Source organism: Podarcis raffonei, chromosome 7 (assembly GCF_027172205.1).
Source record: "Podarcis raffonei isolate rPodRaf1 chromosome 7, rPodRaf1.pri, whole genome shotgun sequence".
Classification (NCBI taxonomy): domain Eukaryota; kingdom Metazoa; phylum Chordata; class Lepidosauria; order Squamata; family Lacertidae; genus Podarcis; species Podarcis raffonei.
The window spans coordinates 32,146,131-32,173,285 of NC_070608.1; positions in this window are offsets into that span (position 1 = coordinate 32,146,131).

Genomic DNA, 27,155 nt, shown 5'->3' on the forward strand with positions numbered 1-27,155 from the left:
CTTTTTTTTAAAGCACAATTCTAAGAAGAGATAAGATGGAAATACTACAATGACTTGAAGCAAAAGTCCTGTTCAGGCATTGTTTCTGAAGGGGACTTCCAAGGGCATTTGATGAAGCACAATTAAAAGCCTTCTTGTGATCTGGAATTAGGCTCAGGATCATGACGGCTACACTCTGCCTCCAGGGTCCAATGACAGTAATAACTCTGAATACCAACTGATGGAAACCACAGAAGGGGAAAGTGCTCTTGTGCTCAGGTCTGACTTTTGGGCTTTCCACAGTCATCTGGTTGGCCTCTGTGAGAGCAGATACTGCATTGGATGGACCATTGGCCTGATTCAGCAGCCTCTTCCTTTGTTCTTATGAATCCTGATAAAGACTCTCCTCCCTGGAAGAGAGGGGAGTGGTTGTGGGCGGGAGCCCGAGCTCCGCCCCTGGCCGGGGGCCTTAGCCCCCGCCCCTCCTCACCTGGCTGGTGCCCACGCCCACCGGAGGCAGCCAACCAGGTGTCTCCGGGGGGCGTGTTTAGCAGCTTAATGCTGCGGCTCCAGCTCCGCCTCCTCCATAGTCGTCATCGTCCCGCAGCGAGTCATCAGCTAGGAGAGTCATCACAGAGAAGAGCCATGAGGTTTGGAGTCATCGTCCCGCAGCGAGTCACCCACCCTCCACTCCCATTTAGCTCAGGGTCTAGGTTTTTTGGCCTTGCTATGGACCTTAGGTTGGTCGCCCCAGTTGTCTGGGGGGCCTGGTAGGAATTTTTCCATTTGGCATTAGGCTTTTTGGTTTCTTCGCCTACCTCGTAGCAATCGTCACAACTTTTGTGGTATTGGTGGGTAGGTTAGGCATTGGATTCATGTGTGTCAAGGGCTAGGTGTGGCCATCGCCTATGCTATCTACCGTGGGTTATTCCGTTAAAGGAATCTGGCGGTCGTGTATTCCGTCCGATGCCTGCTTGGCGGGAGGCCATGGCACGACCCTCGGTGACATCAGGGGTGAGCCTATAGTTGGATTAGCATCAACAGGCTCCACCTACTGTTGAATAAACCCACCTCCTATAGTCATCCAATGCCTAAGCCAATACCTTTTCACTGCTGTAATCAATAAAGTTGTGGCCTTTTCTTGCCCATTAACCTTATATCACGTGTCCTTGTGTGTTTATTTCACATAGCGGGGGTCGGGCCCTCGATCCACAATACACACTTCCTGACCACAAAGAGTTGAATCCATGATTTGTTATTACAATGTTTAGTGGAGTGGGGGTTGTGATGTTCCCTGCCTTTAAATGCTTTGTAACGCTCCAGTTTGTGATGACCAGAGGATTTCATTTAGCTTTGAAACCTCTTCCGTATCCTTAATGCAGACTTTATGCAACACTCTGGGCCAACACCAGATTTCAGGGGGTCCCAGGCAAACTGCTTCCTTCCCCCCTCATATCCTATCTTGGTGGATGTCTGCAAAGAAAAGAAGACAGTGGCTGTTGCTGAGTGCCCCATATGTCGATATGTGATGTTAACCAGGTAGCTATGTACAAAATTTGACCAAAGTCATTGCAATATAATGGAAAGCATATTTAGATACATTGTCAGCCAGTCAATAAAATTTCTCCATAATTTCATAATTTCAAATTTCATAATTTCAATTACAGAGAGCCATCATCACCCCCTGTAATTAAAACTGAGACTGAGCCAAAACAGACCACTTAACTTTTCAACCTTTCAATTATTATTATTGATATTATAATATATTTATTTATACCCTGACAGGGACTGAAGGCTACCAGGTTAGACTTCCTCCTTCCATTAATGCTACAGCTGGCAGGTGGGGTGCACAATTATCAATTGCTCATGGGCAGGTCAAATGAAGGTGTCAGTAGGGATACACTTCTCTGTCTGTGATGTGCTGCAAGATAGTGTCATAAGATAAGGAGAGTCAGCCCTTATTGTCGTTTTCACTGCCTTCCTGAAGATAGAGTAGGGTTTTCAGGCTGCCAGAGCAACCAGGGAGCTGCCCCTATTTTTTTTTTGGTGCTATGTGGGCCACCAGACCATAAAACAGAAACAAGAAAAAAAGCACATAGCAGCAGCAGAGGGACAAATCATTGTGGCTACAAAGTTTGACGAAACTAATCCAAGACACTTATGGTGGGGAAGGATTGAACATCCCCAAAGCACCAAACTCAAAAATTGTGGGTGATACTTCTCTGCTGTGTTTTAAAACTCTTGAAGTAGTCATCTGAGAAATCAATGGCTTATTATAAGAGCTCCACCAGGTGGTGACAGCACTACTTGAACAGTGTTTTAGGTCCAGATCAGATGCCATTCATGTAATTAGCGAATGCATGAATGACTTCTTAAGAGTAAACAGCAGGCTCTTGGGCCGGGGGAGGGGATTCAGACTGGATGCGTGGAGCAAAGGCTTTAACTCCACCTTCCCTCGCCCGCCCCCCACCAGCACTGTTCCAGCTTTTATTTCAGTGTGGAGCTCAATCTGGATTGGAACTACAGCAGGGGAGAAGGTTGAAGCCCCCCTGCCACAATGTCAGGGTCCCCATCCAAATCAGGGCATCAACATCTGCTAAAGGTAAAGGGACCCCTGACCATTAGGTCCAGTCATGACCAACTCTGGGGTTGCAGCGCTCATCTCGCTTTACTGGCGGAGGGAGCCAGCGTACAGCTTCCAGATCATGTGGCCAGCATGACTAAGCCGCTTCTGGCGAACCAGAGCAGCGCACGGAAACGCTGTTTACCTTCCCGCCAGAGCAGTACCTACTTATCTACTTGCACTTTGACGTGCTTTCGAACTGCTAGGTTGGCAGGAGCAGGGTCCGAGCAACAGGAGCTCACCCCGTCGAGGGAATTCGAACTGCCGACCTTCTGATCGGCAAGCCCTAGGCTCTGTGGTTTAACCCACAGCACCACCCGCATCCCCAACACCTGCTACTTTCTTTCAAAAAATCCATTCACAGAATTTAAGTGCAGCGGAAATGATTAAATTCCCTCCTGATAACTACCACCCCAGCCCCAGCTGCTGATATTTGCATTAAACACACACACCTACACATGAAATACAAAAACACATTTGTCATTGGTCTAGTTAACCCTAATATTCCTGTGAAAGCAAAAATTGTGACCTGGCTAATGAAGGGTGCTTTTCAAATAGATGTCTCAAAGTAAAATTATATATTAGTGAAGGACACCATAGTGCGCTTAATAACTTTTGCACTTATATAATTTATTTGTATTCCTTTTCTCCTCCAAAATCCCAGTAATAATCGGGTTTCACAACAATTCTCCCCCCCCCGAAATGTTTCTAAGATAAAGCCCCCATCCTGCAAATTAGTTCAGGCAGTTGTACAGCTGGGTTCATGCAGAGTCCTGCTGAAGTCATGCACAGCAGAGGCCAAGGCTACGAAGAGGTAGAGCAAGTGAAGTACAGCAAACTGCACAGAGTTAGAGGTAATGCGGTGAAGCACAGCTATTACAGCAACAACAATGATAAGACAGTTATGCAACGACATAGGCTAGCTATACGTATAGCCTACTGGTGCCAAGTGATTTGGAAGGCTCCCATTTCACAAGCACATTAAATAAACGAGATAAGCTCTCTCTGACCTCCCCTCAACCTATCTGTGGCACATGTTCAAAGCTTTGCTTTCCCTGAGCCAAAGTTAATTGCAACTGCTAATAAGGTCAGCAACATATAATTCTTCCCAACTGAATCAGTGTATTTGTGGTTAACAGTTTAATCCTTATAGGAGTCTTTTGGCATCTGTTCTGGTTGAACTTGCCAACACATAGAAAAGGCATCAGATCATAGCCCTCTTAGACGTTCCAACTGTAAATGTGAGTGATCGGGTCTGACGTTCAACACGGAGGAAGCAGTACCAGAGCAAACAAGTGCGTACAGTCCCAAGGCTCAGAACAAGTGTTCTCTGTTTTCTTCCCTGGAGCTTGCTGATGCACATTTTCCTCCTGTATTTTGAATTGTGATCGCATCCTAGAACTGGACTGGGATGGGGGGAGCAGAGCAGGGAGTTGTGACATTGGTTTTGATTGCTGGTTACTTTAGACATCACTGACACTGCCAGAGGGGAGATGGTTGGTGTTGGAGGAAAGCCTGAATCCATTCAGACAAGTGCTCAAACTAGAGGACAGATCACACCCACATCCCCCACCCTCAGCTCTTCCCATTATGCTGTGTGCAAGGACCAGTTCAGAGGTATTTGGTTACCTATTGAACCTTGACAACAAGCTCCACAGACCTGGGTAAATTTCCAAGTCTATTAACTGGATCTTATGCCTGCTGGATCTTATGCCTGCTGCAATAGGGCCCCTCCTAGTTTGCTTTTTCCATTCCTCCTCTGGTTATTGCTATGCATACATGACCTGTCTGTCTGTCTCAAGACACTGCAGGTGTCTGCAAGGGATTCCCACATGCCAGGGTTGATGTTGCCAGCCTTCATGTCACCTTTGTAAATATCTTCATAACACAGAGCTGGTCTGCCATCGGACCTGGTGCCTGAAGCCAGCTCTCCATAGAGCACATCCTTGGGGGTCATGTCATCTTCCATTCTGTAGACATGACCAAGTGAGCTGAGACAGGAGTGTGAACATGCTGGGAATGTTGGCTTGGGAGAGCACATCTTAGTTTGAGACTGTCCTGCTCAATACTAATACAGTGGTACCTCGGGTTAAGAACTTAATTCGTTCTTAACCTGAAACTGTTCTTAACCTGAGGTACCACTTTACCTAATGGGGCCTCCCGCTGCCGCCGCGCCGCCACCGTGTGATTTCTATTCTCATCCTGAAGCAAAGTTCTTAACCCAAGGTACTATTTCTGGGTTAGCAGAGTCTGTAACCTGAAGCGTCTCTAACCCGAGGTACCACTGGATACAGACAAGTCCATGAAGGGTTCATGGGAACTAGGTTTTTGTGTCCTTTGTTTTTCCTAAATGACACATTTCTTTCCCACATTTTTTTTTTACATACTTTTAGGCATTTCCTCAGTATAGGTAAAGGTAAAGGTACCCCTGACCATTAGGTCTAGTCGCGGACGACTCTGGGGTTGCGGCACTCATCTCACTCTATAGGCCAAGGGAGCCAGCATTTTTCCACACACATAGGTCATGTAGCCAGCATGACTAAGCCACTTCTGGTGAAACAGAGCAGTGCACGGAAACGCCATTTACCTTCCCGCCAGACCGGTACCTATTTATCTACTTGCACTTTGACGTGCTTTCGAACAGCTAGGTGGGCAGGAGCTGAGACCAAACAACGGGAGCTCACCCCAACGCAGGGATTCGAACTGCCGGCCTTCTGATCGGCAAGCCCTAGGCTCTATGGTTTAGACCACAGCACCACCCGCCTCAATATATAGGACTGTAAATGTAGACATCTCTCATCTGCTAAGCTGGTGTATAAAAGAAAGCATAATTTAGTATCATTCACTTATTACTCTGAAGTGACAAAATAAAGAATACTCCTTTTGAGAACAAACTTTGGTTAAGGTGACACTATCATTTTTTTCTAAATGGTGTTTGTCTTCCTGGACACAGTGACAGTCGGACAAAATGTAATACATTTCACTGTGGACATGCTATACATCAGCACTGATTGCTGGAAGTTTGTCCTGCAAGATAAAGAGCCTGTGAATTTTACTTGGATTATTTCCTAGATTATTTCCTAGTTTATGTCACTGTGCCCCTGGATGGAAGCTCTTATAGTCCTTGGCTTTGCAGTCTGTTCAGCAACAAGCTTACTCAACACAGAAGAATGTCAGGTTCTTATTGCCTACCATTTGGATAGCATTATAAACCTTTTTTGAGGCTTGATACGAAAGAGGATTCTTCCTTTTTTTAAAAAAAAATCTAGTTTATTTTCTCTTTGGAGTTATTGGCAAGGTCTTTAAAATGAAGCAGCTATATATGATGAATTGGTCTCTTTCATTAAAGACCATTTATCTTTCCAGGGACAAGGCGATTGCATCCTGGTGCAGCCCACAACAGCCAGGAGAAGGAAGGGAGCAACAGTATCCTCCCTCGCAGAAAGACATTTGTTTACTGCGTCGGCCTGCCATGGGGGACAATGGTCTAGCCTGCCAAGTTTAAATTTAAACTGGTCAGTGGTGGCCTGGATGTGAGTCACGGCTTCAGCGGCAAATCAGAGGAACGAAGATTTCCCTCCGGTCCACTGCAATATTTCAGGGTACCCTGGTAAAGGAATCTGGGTGGAATAATCTGACCAGGAGTCCAGATGGGGGGGGAGTGGGCAGGCTATAGAACTTCCAAATGGCAGCTGGGGAGTGGGGGCTACCTTTGTTGACCTGCTAATTGAGGTGATCCTTAACCCAGGCATGACCCTGTTCAATGTCAGCCAACAATCAGGCAACTGACTCAGGATACATACCACAAGTCATCCTAATTTCTCTCCACCTCATCTCTAACGTGGCTATACGAATGCTGACATATTTTGCAGGCCTGATATAAAGATTGCAGAGATAATGCATTTAAAGGACAAGTGTTCAAGCAAAATTTGGTGTCTTAAAAGTGAAAGACACTTCAATATGTATTTTGTGACAACCCTGCATTATTTTTCTTGAAAGGGATCATTAATTTCAAGCCTGTAAACTTCCTGTTTTAGCTTAATTCAATAGAACTTTTTATTCATTAGCTGCTTTAAATGTTAGCCCACAGTGTTCCCATGACATCTGAAATAAGTTTTTGATAACCATATTTGGATAGGCAGCAATATTGCAAAACCAGGTTCAAAAGGCCACAGAAATTTAGAAAACAGATTTTACTTTCTTACCTCGCAGTCAACATCTCTGCTTCAAATATCACTACTTTCATGAGACATAAAGTCCAACAAGAGTTTTGTACTACACTAACATTGGACAAAAATAGCTTTGGTCAGCTGAACCTAAAATATCAGACCTATAATGATTGCATATTTTTGAATTGCTTTGGGAAAAGATTTAAAGAACATGGATGAATTATCTTCAGGCTTGTAGCTCGACATTGGCTCATGAAAAGTATGCTTCATATTAGTGATATATGACCAAATTCCAGAGTCTTGTTACTTCTGACACAAACATCCCATTTACAATGACTTTTGGGTTTTTAAGAAAAAACAAAATGGTTAAATCTAAAGTGGAGTAACTTGACTGAACTTATGCTACATGAAGTCAATCTTGAGCATTGCCAGCCCTACCATTAGGCAGAGTAAGGTAACCACTTCAGGCAGCAGCTACTGAGGGGCAGAGAAGAGCAGTGAGGTGTTGGGGAACAGAGTATGGCACATGGTCAGCTCTTTCCCCTCCTAAATCAACGTGTTGCCCTCAGGTGCAGCAGAGGACACTGTTCCCTTAATAGCATTAAGGTATGATTCAGCTGCCAATCTGGTCAGATTTTTGTGCATGGAATGGAAAGGCACCATCATGTCCTTCACCTCAGGCACCAAAAAGTTTTTGACCAGCCCTGGGCATAATACCAGTCATTGATAACTTTACAGCCAGTTTTTTGAAGTTGATACCATCTATGACCCTCCACCAACACAATGAAGTCTCATCCTTTCTGGGCCTGGCAAATGTAGATTGATTCAAAGGACCCCTTTTAAGCGACAACAGGGCCTCATCTACACTATACAGTTAAAGCTGTATAATAACACTTTCAACAATCATAGCTTCCCCAAAAGAATCCTGGGAACTGTAGCTGGTTAAGGATGCTGAACCTTCTTAGGAAAATTGTTCCTATTCCCTCACAGAGCTACAATTCTCCGATCAATTCCTCTTCCCAGAAAACACTGGGAATTATACCTCTGTGAGCGGAATAGGGGTCTCCTAACAACGCTCAGCCCCTTCATGGATCACTGCCTTGTTGTGGCAAAGGGGCTTGAATAACTCAGAGAAGCTATGAGCTATGCCGTGCAGGGCCACCAAAGATGGACAGGTCATAGTGGAGAGTTTTGACCAAACGTGATCCACCTGGAGCAGGAACCGTCAAGCCACTCCAGTATCCCTGCCAAGAAAACTCCATGGACAAAGGCAACAGGCATATAAAAGTTATGATGCTGGAAGATGGGCCCCTCAGGTCGGAAGGCGTCCAACATGCTACTGAGGAAGAGCGGAGGACAAGTACAAGTAGATTCAGAGCTGATGAAGCAGCTGGGCCAAAGCCGAAAGGACGCTCAGTTGCGGATATGCCCGGAAGCGAAAGGAAAGTCCGATGCTGTAAAGAAAAATATTGCATAGGAGAGCTATAAAAGCCTTAGTGCACTGTCCATGGAGAGCACTGTGTAAAAAGATGAGCAGCTGCTGGAGTTCATAGAGTAAAGCTTGAGTGAAGGGGCAGGGAAAGAGAAGGAAGAAGTTTGGCCGTGGCAGAGAATTGGTACATAATGGTTTAATTCCAAAGTTTAGGATCAGGGCCCAATTCAAGACAAATAAAGCTATGTCCCGTATAAAGAGGTCTTTCTCACCTTAAACGTAGGGGTCATGGTTAGGGTTATAGAAAAGTCTTGGAATTAGTGTTGGTAAACAGAGGGTGCTACACTCAATATGCCAGCAAATTTGGAAAACTCAGCAGTGGCCAGAGAAGATCAGCCTACATCCCAATCCCAAAGAAGGGCAGTGCCAACGAACGCTCCAACTACCGCACAATTGCACTCATTTCACACGCTAGCAAGGTTATGCTTAAAATTCTACAAGGCAGGCTTAAGCAGTATGTGGACCGAGAACTCCCAGAAGTGCAAGCTGGATTTCGAAGGGGCAGAGGAACCAGAGACCAAATTGCAAACATGTGTTGGATTATGGAGAAAGCTAGAGAGTTCCAGAAAGACATCTACTTCTGCTTCATTGACTATGCAAAAGCCTTTGACTGTGTCAACCACAGGAAACTATGGCAAGTTCTTAAAGAAATGGGAGTGCCTGATCACTTCATCTATCTCCTGAGAAATCTCTATGTGGGACAAGAAGCTACAGTTAGAACTGGATATGGAACAACTGAATGGTTCAAAATTGGGAAAGGAGTACGGCAAGGCTGTATACTGTCTCCCTGGTTATTTAACTTATATGCAGAATTCATCATGCGAAAGGCTGGACTGGATGAATCCCAAGCCGGAATTAAGATCGCCGGAAGAAATATCAACAACCTCAGATATGCAGATGACACAACCTTGATGGCAGAAAGTGAGGAGGAATTAAAGAACCTTATAATGAGGGTGAAAGAGGAGAGCGCAAAATATGGTCTGAAACTCAACATCAAAAAAACGAAGATCATGGCCACTGGTCCCATCACCTCCTGGCAAATAGAAGGGGAAGAAATGGAGGCAGTGAGAGATTTTACTTTTTTGGGCTCCATGATCACTGCAGATGGTGACAGCAGTCACGAAATTAAAAGACGCCTGCTCCTTGGGAGAAAGGCAATGGCAAACCTAGACAGCATCCTAAAAAGCAGAGACATCACCTTGCCAACAAAGGTCCGTATTGTCAAAGCCATGGTTTTCCCAGTAGTGATGTATGGAAGTGAGAGCTGGACCATCAAGAAGGCTGATCGCCGAAGAATTGATGCTTTTGAATTATGGTGGTGGAGGAGACTCTTGAGAGTCCCATGGACTGCAAGAAGATCAAACGTATCCATTCTGAAGGAAATCAGCCCTGAGTGCTCACTGGAAGGGCAGATCGTGAAGTTGAGGCTCCAATACTTTGGCCAGCTCATGAGAAGAGAAGACTCCCTGGAAAAGACCCTGATGTTGGGAAAGATGGAGGGCACAAGGAGAAGGGGACAACAGAGGACAAGATGGCTGGATGGTGTTCTTGAAGCTACAAACATGAGCCTGACCAAACTGCGGGAGGCGGTGGAAGACAGGAGTGCTTGGCATGCTCTGGTCCTTGGGGTCACGAAGAGTCGGACACGACTAAACGACTAAACAACAACAACAACGCTCAGCATGACTGTTCAAAGTGGTATGAAACTGCTTTAAATGTATAGTGCAGATGAGGCTTGTCTCAGCATAGGATTTGTTTTCATTTACTCTCAGGTACCAAAAAGTGGAACTTTTTTGCCCCATCATGCATCACTTCACATTCATATACATTGAATTGCATTTGTCATTTTGCCACCCATTCCCTCGGTTTGGTGAAATATGTTTGGAGCTCTTCACAATCTCTCTTTGTTTTAACATCCCTGAATTTAGTAGCATCAACAGACTTGGCCACCTCACTTCTCACTCCTAGCTCTAGATTGTTTATGAACAAGTTAAAAAGCACAGGTCCCAATCATGATCCTTAGGGGACTCCGCTTTCAGAGAACTGTTCATTTATTCCTGCTCTTTGCTTCCTGCAGCTTAAACAATTCCTGATCCACAAGAGGCCATTGCCTCTTACACTATGAGTGCTAAATTTACTCAGGAGTCTTTGGTGGGGAACTTTGTCAGAAGCTTTTTGAAAATCCAAGTGCCCTATATCAACCAGATCACCTCTGTCTATATGCTTCTATCTATCATCTATCTATCTATCTATCTATCTATCTATCTATCTATCTATCTATCATCTATCTATCACCTACCTATCACCTCTATCAAAGAGTTTGTATAGGTTGGTAGAGTGTGCTTGATATCTAGAAAGTTGTGGTTGACATCAGTTGTTTTCCAGAATGTAAAATATGAACTTTCCATTAAAGGTTCATGCCGGGAATTCATAACCATGAACTGGTTTTTAAAAGACTCCAGCAATGTTTAGTTCCAAAACAAATGAAATACTATAACCAAACATGATTTCCAGAGTGCAAGTTCAAAGTAGGGCAACAACTATCATAGCTCAGAAACTGTGAAGTGAGTATCTCCAGAACTTTTGCAAGCCATGTATACAAAGCACTAGAGAATCTTCACATGGTATGCAACGCTGCAATATATTGCCAAGAGAAGCTTGTAACTAATTTCATAGCTTGGATGGATTCTCTGTGAAGACATTGTTCTTAGTGCGGGATTAAAGCCAAGAAAAGATGATTGAGTGATACCAATAGTGTGAAGCAAATTGAAAGAAGGGTATTCCTGAGAGGAACAGACACATATGCATCATAAACCCTGGAGTACGATTATTAGTATGAGTGTAAAGGGGCAAAAGATCATAACAAGGAAGGTATGCAGTGTTGTTCCCAAAAGAGAGTGAACTTGCACATATCCATATATTATCTTGACTTTCTAACTCTCATATGAACTTTAAGCATGAATGATTAGACAGAAATAGAATACTAGTGGGGAAATGAGCCAGTACGTCTTCCTTTCTCTGTCTAGACAAGCAGCCAAGTTCATTGATAGGCTGTATATATACCGCTGTGAATGCAATGACAGTACTCTGTAAGTCTTCTTGCTTGTGTGTGTTTCATAAAATATGCTAGATACTGTGAAGCACATTTTCTGCGTGCTTCTCCACCCCTTGCCTTTCTCATTCACCTGCCTTTCTGTTGTTTGCTATTGCCAATTCTTCGCTTTTCCTCCTCTCCAGATTGTTTTCTCCCCTATGGATTGCAAACTGCTTTGTTTAGTATTGCTATAGGTTCTGAGTGCCAGAGTTTGTGGGTGCAAGTCCCCCATAATTCTTGGATAGAGTAAGAGATAGAATTAACCGAGGTTTGATTAAACTGTGCCAAACATGGAAACCCCTGGATTCAGCTTATGGCAGAGCTAGCTGAGCATGGATCATTGGAGGACAAAGGCTGATGATGGCTAGTCATTAACCCATCAAGGAAGCCATGATGAGGGCAAAGATGTACCAGACAAGAAGGGGTAGTCCCCCTCCTCCAGCTTTGTGCTAGTGGGCAGAGACAAGAGGGCTTTAGGATTTCAGGTTGGGATGGAGTAGGTTGGAGGGAAATAGTTTCACTTGGTTAGCAGCAACATGGAGGAAGGAGGGGGGGCAGGACGTGATGTGGGCTGACAGTGGCAGGATGTAGCAAAGAGAGAGAGCAAGGTGGATTTCCCTGTCTTTAAACCCAAGCCTGCTAGGAGAAGTAAGGGACCATCTATATGGGGTGCAGTGCTGGGATTCTCCTCCGTCTAGTTGAGGATATGTGTAAATAAACCATATATCCTAAAGACACCACAGTCTCCGCTGTGCTTCATTTCAAAAGGAAACACAAACCCTGCATAAGCGCCTGGACCCGTGGAATCTCACACTGCTGTGGAGATTAGGCTGTTGTGGAACAGAATATTTATAGGCCACCTTCCTTCCAACATGAACTCAATGTAGTATACATGGTTTTCCCAGGCAGTCCCCCGTCCTAGGTAGTGTGGGTTTTTTAAGGGTGTTCAGAGTTGTCAGGTGACCCCTTAACAAACTACAGCCACCCAGAGTGACTCCACAAAGAATGAGACTACCATGGGTGGGGTATTATTATTATTATTATTATTATTATTATTATTATTATTATTATTATTACTTCTTAGCAACAGACAGATCAACTTTGTGTCATGTAACCCTGCCAACAAGCATTAGGAAGGGAGAAGTGTATTTTAAAGTTTTCCCTAGGGATTGGATGTTAAGTTGCAGCACACTGCACTTTGCATGGTTGAATTTTAGAGCACGTTTAAATAGGTTCTGTTAGGAGAGGCTCAGAACTTACAGAACTTGCAGGAAAGCCAGAAACAAGGGATTTAATCATCCCAGGGTGGAGAGAGTAACCACAAAGCCTTTTGAGCTTGTGCATGCAGACCTTTTTGGTATGCCACAGCCAAGTCTGGGCAAGGCCAAGTGGCTGGCGGTGCTGACAGATGATTATACGCGGAACGCATGGGCTTTCACGCTGAAAACTAAGGACGAGGCAACACAACTGATCAAAGATTGGGTTGCTGAGGTGGAACTAAGGTTCTCCACCAAGGTGCAGGGGTTCAAGTGTGACCGAGGTTCAGAGGTCACTGGGTCTGCTCTAAAGGGTTTCTTTCGCCAGAGGGGGATACGTCACAAGGTGACTTCTCCTCAGGACAGTGGCGTGGCAGAGCTTAGGAGTAAAGCTCTGGTTCAAGCATCAGAGATTCTACTGGATGACTCTGGTTTGCCTCAAAGTTTCTGGGGGGAGGCGGTAAAGACAGCCAATTTCACGATGAACAGGTGCTACAATGCAGTGGTAGGTGACACCCCGTATTTCCTGCTTCATCGGCAGAAGCCGCTTGTGCATTTCTTTCGCACTTTTGGTAGCAGAGCCATGGTGCCTGTACCAAAGTTTCTGCAGCAGGAGGGTGGCCCAAGGTACCAGGAAATGATCTTCTGTGGATATGAGCCTGCGACAAAAGGGTGGAGATTCGCATATCCAGAAGGTGATCAGACCAAGCTTCTGGTCAGTAAACAGGCTGAGTTCTTTGAGCAGGATGGTTGGGCAAGGCGCAAAGTGAGCTCTGACGTTCACTCAGATTGTCTGTCTGACTCTGAGGAGGAAGGAGAGCCAGAGCCTGAACCTGCTGGTGGAGACCAGGTCCCTGAACAGAGTAGGGCGTCTCCACAGGTTGTTAAGGGAGTGTCCAAGAGTGAGCCCTCATCTCCTTTGCGCATAATGGAGAAAGCTCACAGACGTGTCAAGTCAGAGGGGGAGTCTTCTGATGAGGAAGACGCACATGCTGGTCCCAGTGGGTCAAAAGGAGCACCCCAGTTTGTGCCCAGGCGGTCATCGCGGGCTACAAAGGGAATTCCACCTGAGAGGGTTGGAATGCGTGGGTTGGTTTCGCACAGTGCGAACCTAAGGTTTGTGAGGTTCAACAGGTGCCTAACAACGATGCCAGGAAGGGGCGGAAGGCAATGGGAGAAGTGTTGAACACTCAGAAGTCCTCTCAGAACGTGATTCGAGAGGGGGTGTTAGGAGAGGCTCAGAACTTACAGGGTTAAGAGTTCTGAGTGATGACGCCTCACATTCTGAGGGCGGGTTTAGAACACTGAAGGGAGGGTTTTACTGTGTTCTCTCAGTGTGCGTGTTTGCTCCGAGAAGAGAGCAAGCAAGATGTGCGCTGTGTCGCCAGGCAGGAGATTTATTGCTGTTGTGTTTTGCTAAGGAATAAAGGCTTTAAAGATAAAGAGACTGCTGCATTCAGCCTGAATTATTGCCTTCACACGAAGAACGTTTCCTGCTTCTGTTCCGCTGTGTTTACGCTCTGCTGAGTCAAAGGTCCCAGGGGGGAAGACCAGAGCCGCGCAGGAAGTGTGCCGGACCCCCGGACGTCATTGACCTCCAAAGGTTCTTCTGTGCAATGATCAGCAATGTTAAGTTAGGCTTAATTGTCTGATTGCATGCGGCTGTCCTTCATGCTGATTATTATTATTATTATTATTATTATTATTATTATTATTATTATTTTATACCCCGCCACCTGGCTGGGTTTCCCCAGCTGCTCAGGGCCTGAGGAATAAAATGAGAACAATACTCCCTGATCTTATGAGATGGAGAGCAGTGAACACTTCTGCTGTTCAGCCCATTAGAACTAAGTGCCACATAGAAGGTCAGAGAGAGAGAGAGAGGTCATGCACGAGACTGGAAAAGTCCATAGCAGATTGAAACACTGTTCTTAGAATGCCTAATCTTCAAATGAGGTATTCCAGCAACAGTACTGTGGAAGGAAAGGGAGGGAAAGGAAACAGTCGTTTTTGCTTTTATGTTTTTGTTTCTCAGCTAACATGTTATCTTCCCTCATCCTTTGGCACTGCTGATCATTTGCCCATACTGATTGTCTGTTTCCCCAGGGCCTGAAAACAGCCTGATGTAATGCTATGCTAGAACTTGGCTGGGGTGCTTTAGCGCAGAGAAAGATAAACAACTTTTTTTAAAAGAAAAATTAATTTAAAAGGAAGTGATAAGCCAAATATCCAGAACTATGCCAGGTGGACAGGGGAAGGCCTGCAGCTCAGGAGTAGAGTATCTGCTTTGTATGTAGAACATCCCAGGTTGAAACTCCAGGTAGGGCTGGGGGAAACTCCAACCTGAAACCTTAGCTAGCTGCTGCCAGTCAGTGTAGACATATTGAACTAGATGAACAAGTAGCCTGATTCAGCATAAGGCAGCTTCCTGTGTATTATTTCATTGTGGCTAGATTTTTGCCCTCATTTTTTGTGCACAACTACTTTTAAGGGGAAACCCCTTAACAACCCCCCAAATCGTCCCATTTTATGCCTGTTCACGACTGTTTTCAACAACTCTTTCCACTCTTTGCTGCAGTTCATCACAATTTTTCTTTCTGTCTTTGCTCTTTTTCCCCAGATAATCCCAGCCAATTAGGAATCGAGGGGTGGACATAGTTATATCATGATGATACCCCATAGCCAATGGTTGAAAACATCAGCAAGGGCAAAGGAAGCCAACCACTTTGAATAGGCAGGGAGAGGAAATGCAACCAGCCTAAATAACTATGCCAATACTCTCTGTTGTTACGCATCATAGTCTGTGGTGGTTTTGTTGCTTCACTTCCCAGTCCTCCAACCCTATAGCATCTGCTTGAATGAAAGGACATTTGATGCCAGTGAAATCTCCTTCTAAGAAACTGTGGTGATGAATATTTTTACTAGCATTACCAGTTTAATAACTAAAGGAATGTTTGGGCTACGCTTCCAGTACATAATTTAAAGACACACTGGGACTTCCATCTTATATTGGAAGAACCAGTCCAAAATCTTTCACTTATATTTCAAGTTGGAGTTAAGGATCAGAATTGAGTCCCCTGTCTGAAGTCCTTGACAGCTGATGCTAGCAAGTGTCTACTGGGGTTTGTCAACATGGTGCCTCTGGTGCCCAGATGGACTCAACTCCCAACAACTTCAGTCAAAATGGCCAATGGTCAGAGTTGTTGCTCAAAACTTCTGGTGGGCACCATGTTGGTTTCTTCTGGTGTGGACAGTAATGAACTAGAATGGAACAAGCATATACTTATACTCAGGAAGAAGGAATACTTTCTAATCTGTCTCCATATTGAAGCATCTCTTGCAGCTTCCATACACCCTTCCATACAATGTTCAACAACACAATAAGCAGTCTTCTCCAATTTGCCATCCAAACAGTTTTGTCAAGCACAGTACCACAGCCAAACAGGCCCCAAGACATTTTGCAGCCACACAGAGTGAAAGAGAGTTTAGCATCCTTCTCAGAATCAAACTTCAGCCAGTACAGTTTGTCAAAAGTTATTTTTTAAAAAAAAGTCTGTGGGAAAGCCCCAAACAAAATAAATATATTTTATTTGAAATATCTGTTGTTTGGAACAGGGAGAGAAGCAGCTGGTTCAGCAAAGTGCCTGAGAGGATCTGACTCACAGATTAAGTCCTAATACAGAGGACCGTAGGAAAGAGAAACAAATATGTAAGATTGCCAATTTCTATTTTTTCTGGCAAGGATCTGCACTTCTAACAGGTGCCTGAGAGGCCAACACTCAACTGTGTTACCTAGTGCTGACATGACATTTTTAAAAACAAAACTCAATAAAAATTAGGAGAGAATGAAGGTCTGGCTGCACTGAGTGCTAATAAAACATATCAGATCTATGGCACAATAAAATATCATATTGTTCTGAATATAGGCTGCACTTTATTCCTAAAGCTGATTTGTATAAAACCTAAATGTGGCTTATAACTACGGTGTTGCAGTTAGGGAAGTTGTGAGTTAGAGATTTCATTTTAGGGGGGTGTCCTATATTCGGGGGTTTGAACCAATATGGTAAATCCCTCTCTTATTTACCAGAAGATATTGGCACCACCAAGATCAGTGGTGTAACGGAGGCTGGGCCCTGGAGCTGAAGTCCAGGGTTCTGCAGCTCCAGAAGCCTCCAAATGGTGAGCATTGGGTGATGGAGAGGGGACCATGCTCAGGGTCAACACCTGGGTGAGCATGGGCCTCCAAGGATCATTCCCAGCCTGGCATCTCCTCTCAGCTGCTGTCAGAAAACATTTGTTGCTCTTCTAACACATAAATGCTCCATTTTGAGGCTGTCAGTGATACACCCTTCATTTTCTTGTTTGTATAGACTTTCCCAGAAATCATCCTTCATGTTATTAATGGAATTTACCAAGAAGGACCACTTACTGTCTGCCTGGCCGGGAAGCAGCGATTGTGGACCAGCACAACCATAGCCGACCTGGGTGTGGTCTTCTGGTCCTTAAGTGGGTGAGGGATGATATCATTTTCTCCTCCCCCAGCTATGCTGGCTGCTAGGGTTCACCTACAGTTTTTGTCCCATCCCAGGCAAGCAAGGGGGTGGGATGGCTTGGGCAGGAAACCAGAGGGAAGACTTTATTCCCCTGTTGTCCCTCTGGTCTGCTTCCTAGGCATAAAAGGAGACCACACCTGGACTTGGGTGCTCAGTGGTCATTGGATTTCTCACCTTCCCACCCTATGCAGCATGTTATGACTCGGCCTAAAGGTGAGTGGGCAGGTCAAGCTGAAGACCTTGCTGTGGAAACACCTGGTCACCAAATTCGGGGCCAAACAGAAAATTTCCTGGGACAAATTTGGCCTGTCTGGAGATTTTGCCTATCTCATAGCAATTCTCCAAAGTTGTTGGTGGATAAGGTATTGGGGTGGATCTTTATTCAAGGTGGAACAGGTGTTGGGTGCCCCACCCCACACACCAAGGAATTGGTGTACCCTATTAAAGGGGGCCAGGGAGAAGCGCTACTGTCTGGATGTCCAGACAGGGGCCAATGGGCCATAGCACCCCGCAAAAATGGCAATCTTGGGGAGCTCACTCCAATTCGATGTACATCGTAGGGTGATCCATATACCAGGGTCAACCCTGCCAAGCAATTAACCCAGTGCCTACACCAAAACCAACTGACATCTGTAATCAATAAAGTTGTGGCTTGTTTAAATCCCAAGAAATTGTCCTGTGGTTATTGCATCTCCCCATGCCTTGGCCCACACCAGCCGTGAGCTCATGGCATTTGGGCCGCAATATATATGCAGCGTTATTTGCTTTTCATTTCACATTTTTTCTCTTCATACACTTCTTGGATGTTGCCTGAAGGAACAGAAGAAACATTTTCATGTCCATTTCAACCCATCGTCGCAATTCTTACAAGATTATGCGACATCAGCAGTAACTTATGGTTCATCTGTAAAATCTCTCCCCTTGACATTTTGCTTCAGACTCAATAAATGCTGCATCCAGGCAGACTGACTTTCTTTCCCTGAACTTGATCTGCCAATAAATAACTAGGCAGTTTAATGAAGCCAGCTAGCTGGGGGGTTTTTTGCAGCATGATTCTGAATACTATGTTGGCCAATACCAAAAATTACTCCTCTAAAAAGCAAATTCCAAGAACTGGGTTTTGTTTTTTTAAACTATCTAGTTTGTAGTCTACCTCATCCCAAAGTCTTAGTATTGGCAGTAGAGATACTAAATGCAGATGATCTGACAGGGGCTGGGGGAGACGCTTTTCTAAAATGGTTCCAGCAGTGGGTTTCCACAGGTGTCTTTCAAAGGAGCTAAAAGTGTTCACAACAAATGCAGAAGTTAGAGCTGCTGCACCACAGAAGTTGAAGAATCATAGAATTCTACAGTTGCAAGGGACCCCAATAATCATCCAGTCCAACCCCCTGCAATGCAGGAATCCCTGTCCACAGGATTGGGTGGGCTTGAAACATCAACCTTCTGGTTAACAGTCAGACACACTGACCCATTGTGCCACCATCAGCTTAGTTAACCTGACTACAAGGCTAACAGCCAGTGTGAATTTTCAGAGAGAAGGCTATGAGTTTCTTTTGTTTTCATGTAGCTCACTATGATTGCTTATCTGATGTTGCAATGTTATCACACAGAGTGATCTCTGATTCGTTGGGATCACTCCAGCAAGGTGGGGGGAGGAGCGTTGGAAAATAGTGCTGACAAAGAATGTGTGAGGAGAAACAGAATCTGCAAACAGTGGTAGGGAAGGTACAATTTAGATTAAGATGCCTTAACATTTCTTCCACCCAAAAAGCACCCCATTCCCTCAAACCATGTTCACAGAGGACCATATGGTGCACTCATGATTTTAGCACAATTGAAACCATCATCCATCTCTCATCCACACTGCAAGTCTGAAATCCTGTGTGAACTTTGTGCAGAACTGAGCCCTTAACAATAACCAATTATTGAGAAAACTACTTTAGACAGTAAGCTGAAGAAAGAAGACAAGTTCTAGCCTGATGTGAGTGAGCTTTGGCCATCAAATAGGAAAAACATCTGCAGCATTAATAAGATTATTTATATAGCCACCAACTCACTCTACAACAGATCTTAGTGAGCTACTTAAGTAAACAAGTGGAATACTCATAAAATAGATTTAAAAGCAGAAAATATCATATCAAATGTCTAAAGAGAGTTTTTTATTTTTAACAATGAAAGCTTTATTCTGAAAGAGAAGAAGATGATCGCTTTTTGGTCACACCTAAATATGTAAAATTACTCTTTGTAGTTTACAATGGGAATTTTAGGAAATTTATTTAATGCTTCTCTTATAAGCTACTACAAATGCACTACTCCTCAAAAATATCCAGTAATATTTTTTTACTTCAAATGTTGGATGAGGTCAGTGAATCTTTACAACAATCTACTTTTGTATCTATGAATTACTGGTATGGAATTACTGGCATTCCTAAAAGGTAAAGGTAAAGGGACCCCTGACCATTAGGTCCAGTCATGACTGACTCTGGGGTTGCGGTGCTCATCTCGCTTTATTGGCCGAGGGAGCCGGCGTACAGTTTCCGGGTCATGTGGCCAGCATGACTAAGCTGCTTCTGGCAAACCAGAGCAGCGCATGGAAACGCCGTTTACTTTCCTGCTGGAGCGGTACCTATTTATCTACTTGCACTTTGACGTGCTTTCGAACTGCTAGGTTGGCAGGAGCAGGGACCGAGCAACGGGAGCTCACCCAGTCGCGGGGATTCGAACTGCCGACCTTCTGATCAGCAAGTCCTAGGCTCTGTGGTTTAACCCACAGCGCCACCCGCTGAGCTCCAAATTCTCATCAGTTCAAAGGTAGCTTGCCCATTACTACTTGACACTACAGAGTTTCAGCTCAAGTCCTCTCTTTGAAGGCTCTGAGTTTTGTGATACCACCAGTGGGACCTACAACAGAATGCTACAGTGTGGAATGATCCTGTTCAGTGTTTCAGACATACCTTCTTTCAGAATATTCCATACCACTCCCTACTCCCTCCCCCGGTTTTCCATTCATAGCAGAAACTCTTCGTTCCATGAGCATACCCATTTGGGGAAGGGTTGTGAGGGAGGGAGTTGTGGGGGGGAGTTACCCATCCTAGTCCCACCCACCCATCCACATAAATATTTCTACTTTTGCAAAGCTTGGAGTTTCCACAATATATCTTCCCGCTTTCTCAGAACCCTATTTTGTCTGCATAGCTGCCATAATACAGCATCTCAGTTCACGATTTTTGTACACATTAAGCAGGCACTATCCAGTTCTAGAGAGCACTAGGGATTTTGCAACAGCTCGAGGAGGGGTTCCTGCAAAAGTGAGCCTTGTATGTTTGTGGGCAAAATCAGGTGAGCACAGCCCTGCCTAGAGCGTACTTTGAACAGGATGAGCAGATCTGCGCTTTCATTGTCCCTTTCATCCATTGCCACCTCCATAGCCCCACACCAAGAACTTCCCTTGGAGGAAGACAACAGTATGGGGCAGAGCACCTTTTCCCAACAAGAACTGGGATTACTGGTCCCAGATTCCTCAATAGGAAACTGATGCTCTATGCACCATTGCCCTCATACAGAATATCTACTGATTATTGTCTCCTTACAAGTTCTGCTGACTTGAATGGTCCATGCAGACCAGTCCTGTGCATGTTTACTTACAGGTCTGGTGAATACCTTAGTTTTGGTACATCTCTGCTTAAAGCCGATCAGTTCCATAGACTTCTTTGAGACTTTGGCTGCCATTCTGTGCACTTTTTCTTGGATGTAAACCTCACTGAACTAAGAAACAACAGCTTCAAAATAAATATATATAGGATTGATCTGCGCACTTGTACTTTGAGATAATTAGGTGGTGGAAAACACTTCAATTAATTTATAAGGAAGAGATGCATGGCTTTGTCTCAAAAACTTGGGCCAAAATGTTCTGCCAAAATCTGCCGGTATTTACATTGGCACTACATTTCTCAGGGACTGATAGTTTGACTAATGTCATATTGTTGGTAAGATATGAAAGTATTCTGTGACTTTTTAAAGAACACTGTGTCTTTTCGTATCGCCTTATGTATCGCTTTACTTTTCCAAAAATGCTGTAAAACACTCATTTGTTCCTAAAGATGATACATTCAGCTGTGCTGAACACTTGAGCCAATATGTTCTAATGGGAATCAATTATCGCTTGCAAACATTTTTGATTCATTAAATAGACACAAAGTTGTAATGGAATATTGCCTGTGTATGCCACTGTCCAGCTTACTTCAGCAGTCAGTCACTCAGATGTCCAGGCCAGTTTAAAACCATCTAGGTGCTGAGTCTGCTGCCAATATGTAAGCAAACATGTTGATAACATAGGATATAAAAATGCCCCACAAACAAAAATGGCAGGTGCTAAGAGGCTTCAGGGGCCCTACCAGACCCTCAGGCTCAGGGTTCACCAACTCAATATGAACTTAAGTGAGTTAAGAACATAAGAAGAGTCTGTGGGATTAAGTCAATGGTCCCTCTAGTCCAGCATCCTGTTCTCACAATGGCCAATCAGATGCCTATAGGAAACTCGCAAGCAGCACAAAAGCAGTCTCCCTTCCTGTGGCTTCCAGCCACTGATATTGAGAAACATGAATGCCTCTAACCATGGAGGCAGGGTGTCAGGATGCTGTCAGCGGCTCCCAGCTGGTTTTCCCAGGAAAGTATAAAGACAATGAAAAGTTTATTACAGCCATTTTTTATTTCAATCTTTACAGAGAGAGGCTATAGAACCCAGCCTCTTGGATAATGGCGCTGTCCCGAGTGAATCTCCATCCTCCATCTCTCCCACTTCCTCATTCATCATTCTCATCATCTCCTCTACTCATGCTGCTACGTGCCCTCTGTCTTCGAGCTCTTTGCTCTCCTACTTATAAGGCTTGCCAGGGTCTGGAAGGTGGAGGGTCTGGAATGCTTTCTAATGAGAACATGTCAGCAAGGTGTTGCTCTGGCTTTCCTATGATGTCCCAACTTTTCCCCTCATCAGCCTCTGAACTGCGACCTCCCTCAAACCCCTGCTGTAAATCTATACTGTCTTTCTCTTCTTACTCCCTGGAAGGGGCAGCATAGGGAGGCCGTCTCCACCATTCCTTCTCTGCCCAGTCCCTGACACAGAGCATAGACTTAAGAATATTTAAATTTCAGACTTCCCCCAGACAGATGCTATATTGTGGGTATATTCTGCAACATGATCTTGACAAAGAAATTGCACATCAGTGGTGGGTCTAGTCTGTTTTGGCTTGTCCTGTGATGTGTCCCCAGTGCCACCTCCAGAAGGGCTACAGTGCAGCAAAAGCAGAACAAAGAATATTTGTGGTATTAAAAGTTATAGGATTTCTGTAGGAAGATATGGAATGTGCACTGATTGGAAATGAAGCAGTGTGAATGCCCCCAAAAATCTGAAGATGCAAATAGTATTGAAATGTCCTGTCCAATAGTATATGACCATATGACCACTCCAATAGAACCATGAGCACAGATCATTGCGAATGCACACAAAAAGGATAAAAGGGCCCTCATTCATTATACGTCATTCATTTGGGTCTTTCACATCCAGTCAGTACTCCATGGTTGTCACTGCACTTTCGCTAATGCAGCAAATAGTAACAATGTGGTAGGGGGTAGAGCTCCTGCAGTACCACAGTCCTGACTCTGGCAAATATCAGCGGCGGATGCTGATTTTTAAATTTATTTTAAAAGACAGAACATGTAGTCATGAATCTCCTACTTCTTTCTCTAATTTGGCTGGATACATCAGATAGTGTTTGGCTCAAGAAGGTCACCCAGTCACTTTTATGGCTGAACTCTCCAAGTGTGGTTCTTGCAGTTCTAAGTCAGACACTCCATCTCTCAAAATCTTCCAGCTTCTAATTTTCATTAAGTACAGCAGATGTTTCTCTGGCTAAATGCTATCCAATTCCAAAATCTGCCTTTGGAAAGCTATATAAAACCTGTATTTCCTTTTAACATTTCCTTAAAATAAAACAAAAAGCACTATAAGAAGGAAAAACAAACAAATGTTGGACACACACACTTGTTTCTGTTATATATTTTTTAATACACCAAGACCAAATAGCCTCTTTTGCATCATAAAGGCCAGCCAAAATGTAGACTTTGATCTCAATCTGTTGACAATTCAGTTTTGCTTCCCTTGACATCTGGTCTCCATTCCCGCCCCCCACTCCATGCACACACTATTTCTGAAGTGCTGGACTTTTGTCTCTGATGGGCATTTTATTTCAACCGTTTGCCTCACTACAGTGTCTGCTCCGGGTGCTCCATGTGCTCTATAGACATAAAGCATGAATAAGCAGTGTGACAGGCAGAAGTGGAGACGAAGTCATGGAGATGACCAGAACCCATGAGATCCACCAGTTGAAGCTAGGTGCAAAAGATACACACTTAGAATTAAATAATTCAGAGCTCAGGGATTTGTTCTGAGTACCAGACCACAGCTGAGCTCATAATCCTTGCACACAAAAATCACTTTCCCTCCCCGGCTTTCCTCATTCAACAATACCATTTTTGAAGAGGGGTTATTTTGTTGCCATGATCAAACAATTGGGAGTCAGAAATCCTTGCCAATCTGCTTCAAATGCACTAGCAGCTCCTAATCTTTTCCCCTTGCCTGCTCTATGCTACCACCAGGATCAGGGGCAGCAATTTCTGAACACCAGTCACTGGAGAACAACAAGAGAAGAGGACTATGACATCCGCATTCTACTTGACCACTGTGGAAAGGACTAGAGAGGCCTTTGGCATCATCCAGCAGTGTTCTTTCCTATGTTCTTGTGATGGTTAGAAACTAAGGGACTACCCTCAGGTGTCTTCAAAATAGGGTATACGATGTAAGGCAGTAGTGGCTTTACCACAACAACACTCTGCAAGAGCTGAGGGTCTGAAACAAGGGTTTCACTGCAGTACTATTGAGGGTGGTGGTTCCACCTTGTGTATCAGGAACATAGTATCCCTCTGGAAAACAAGGTGTTCCTACTATGAATATTATTGCTTTATGGGTGGTCCCCACAGCGCTACACTGAAAAATAATTTAAATTACAGCTAAAATTAACATAACTGATCATGTGGTGTGTTGCAAAAGTTCACTCTGAAAGGTCAGAAGTTAATGGAACTGGGTGTGCATTCAACCACCCTGTGCTTCTTTACAAAGCTGTGAAATGCGAGTAGACAATGTTTCACTCTAAATTAACATTTTAGTTGGAGAGGCTGAAATGACCTTGTACCAGAGAAGGCATTTTCCATTCAACATCCCTGCTGTTACAGGACTTCTACAGATAAAATAATGGCCTATGCTCCTGGGTACAATTACAGTCTTGGTAATCATTCATTGAGGCTGCAGTCCTAACTTAATTTATCTGGGTGTAAGCCCCATTTAATTCAACAGGACTTATTTGTGTGTAGGTTAGAACTGTGCTGTCTTAGTCCTGGAAACCTTACTAAATTCCAAAGAAATGCATGTTTTCTTGAATTACATCCATGCTGTTTAGAATTTATCCTGGGTCATTCTTGCACTAGTCAAATGCATGGTGCTTTGACAATGAAAGAAGAAACTAAGGAGCTCCATACATTAATCCTCCAATGGATTAATGATTTGCACTCCCTTATCTATATTTAAACTGGCAATGTATTGATGTGAATACATACATATTCCATAAATTTGGGGATTTTACCTTCCATATAGCAACTGTCAACTTTGCCAGGGAAAGGCATTGGGTTGGATCCTTAGTCTAACCCAGGTATGAGAGGGAGCCGCTCCCCTTAGACATGTCAAAATGTCAGGGTACCCCAGTAAAGAGGTCTGGGTTGAAGTTTCCATCTGAAGGTCCAGACAGCGGGTGATGGGCCAAACTGCCATTTATAACAACAACAACCATATAAAAGCAATAAGACTTAAAGAACAAGTTAGTATACTATTTACTTTTTTTTACTTTTATACTTATTAATAAATAACAACTTGCTACTTTTGAGTAGTCACAAGTGTGCCTGTCTAAAGTACCACAGCTACTGGGTTGCAGTTTAAGGGATTGGCAATCTGTATAGTATATGGTGGCAGAGGTTACAGTGGTACCGCAGGTTACAGACGCTTCAGGTTACAGACGCTGCTAACCCAGAAATAGTACCTTGGGTTAAGAACTTTGCTTCAGGATGAGAACAGAAATCCTGTGGCAGTGGCGCAGTAGCAGCGGGAGGTCCCATTAGCTAAAGTGGTACTTCAGGTTAAGAACAGCTTCAGGTTAAGAACAGACTTCCAGAAGGAATTAAGTTCTTAACCTGAGGTACCACTGTATACAGTTTTGAAATGTGCTAACTTTGGTGAAAGTGGGAGTAAAACAGACTGGTTTTCCACATATAAAGCAGGATAATTCTCCACACCCCGCCAGTGTTTCTAAGGTTTCAGATGGTTCTAAGTCTTGCTGAATCAACATCTTCCCAATCTCAGCTAGCAGGGAGCTGCCCAGAGTCCTGATTGGCCTTTGCCCTTGCGCTGTACTTCTTGTAGCAATTAATAGCCTTCTCATCCAGCAGTGGGTCATACTGCAAAGACTTATTCTTGCTCATTCAACATGGAACTGGATATGAAGCTTTTTCTGAGTTGTCAGTCAGAGAGAATTTAAGAAATAGCCTGAGCAGAAGGCCAGTGTAAAAGGTAAAGGTAAAGGTACCCCTGCCCGTACGGGCCAGTCTTGACAGACTCTAGGGTTGTGCGCCCATCTCACTCAAGAGGCCGGGGGCCAGCGCTGTCCGCAGACACTTCCGGGTCACGTGGCTGGCGTGACATCGCTGTTCTGGCGAGAACACAGAAACGCCGTTTACCTTCCCGCTAGTAAGCGGTCCCTATTTATCTACTTGCACCCGGGGGTGCTTTCAAACTGCTAGGTTGGCAGGCGCTGGGATCGAGCAACGGGAGCGCACCCCGCCGCGGGGATTCAAACCGCCGACCTTTCGATCGGCAAGCCCTAGGCGCTGAGGCTTTTACCCACAGCGCCACCTGCGTCCCGGTAGATCATGTGGGTAGATCATGTGGTAGATCATGTGGGTAGATCATGTGGGTAGATCATGTGGGTAGATCATGCCAAATAAAGCCTAAATCTATACATAAAACCTCACGAAGTCACTTATTATTAAAACACTGCTTATCGCTTCCTATTTGCTCAGGTCTGTTTGATTTTTTATGTCTTTTCTTGTTCTATTCTAGTTTTAGGTTCTGGATTTTTTTCCTGCTTGTCATATTTTGCTGTTTGGTTTTAAATTAAATTTGTTTGCTGTGGGAACTAATTTTATTCATGATATTGTACACCATCCGGGAATATTTTAATGAAGAGTGGTTAAGTAATTTGGAATAAATGCTCACCCCAGTTAGAAGGCAATGATCCAATTTCTCAAAGCAGATAAATATTTACATAAAATAAATACTTAGCTCTTCAATCCTAATAACACACATATTTGAAAGTGTAAGACATGTGTAATCAAATGCTGAGTTGAGTTCAATCGTAACTGTGTATAGGAAGAATGGGAACCCATGGTTCTTCAGATGTTGATATGGTGCAACTCCATTGCCCCAGACGACTGGCCATGCCAGCTTGGACTAATGGGCGTCCAGTTATGTCCAATTAATGTCGAAAAACATCTGGAAGGCCACAGGTTCCCCATGTGTTTTGGATAGCCATCTAAGAGGTGTTTCAGATGGACATCGAAGAAGACCAAGCCAGTCACTTTGTAACTCAGTATGACCTTCCCATTTCTACAATTAAATCACCAAGAACTGTCATGCCAGACAAATGGTAATGCTTTCTATTTTTATCCAAGTTTTTAAGATTAGTTGGCTTTGGATAATAGCATTTTCATTTACCTCATACACTGTTCAAACTGCAAGTTGTTCTTGAGCCAAGAGGAATCACAAGGATGGCTTGCAGCAAAAGTGTTGTGTTCTTTACCAGAACATGTCCTGGATACTCACAACATGG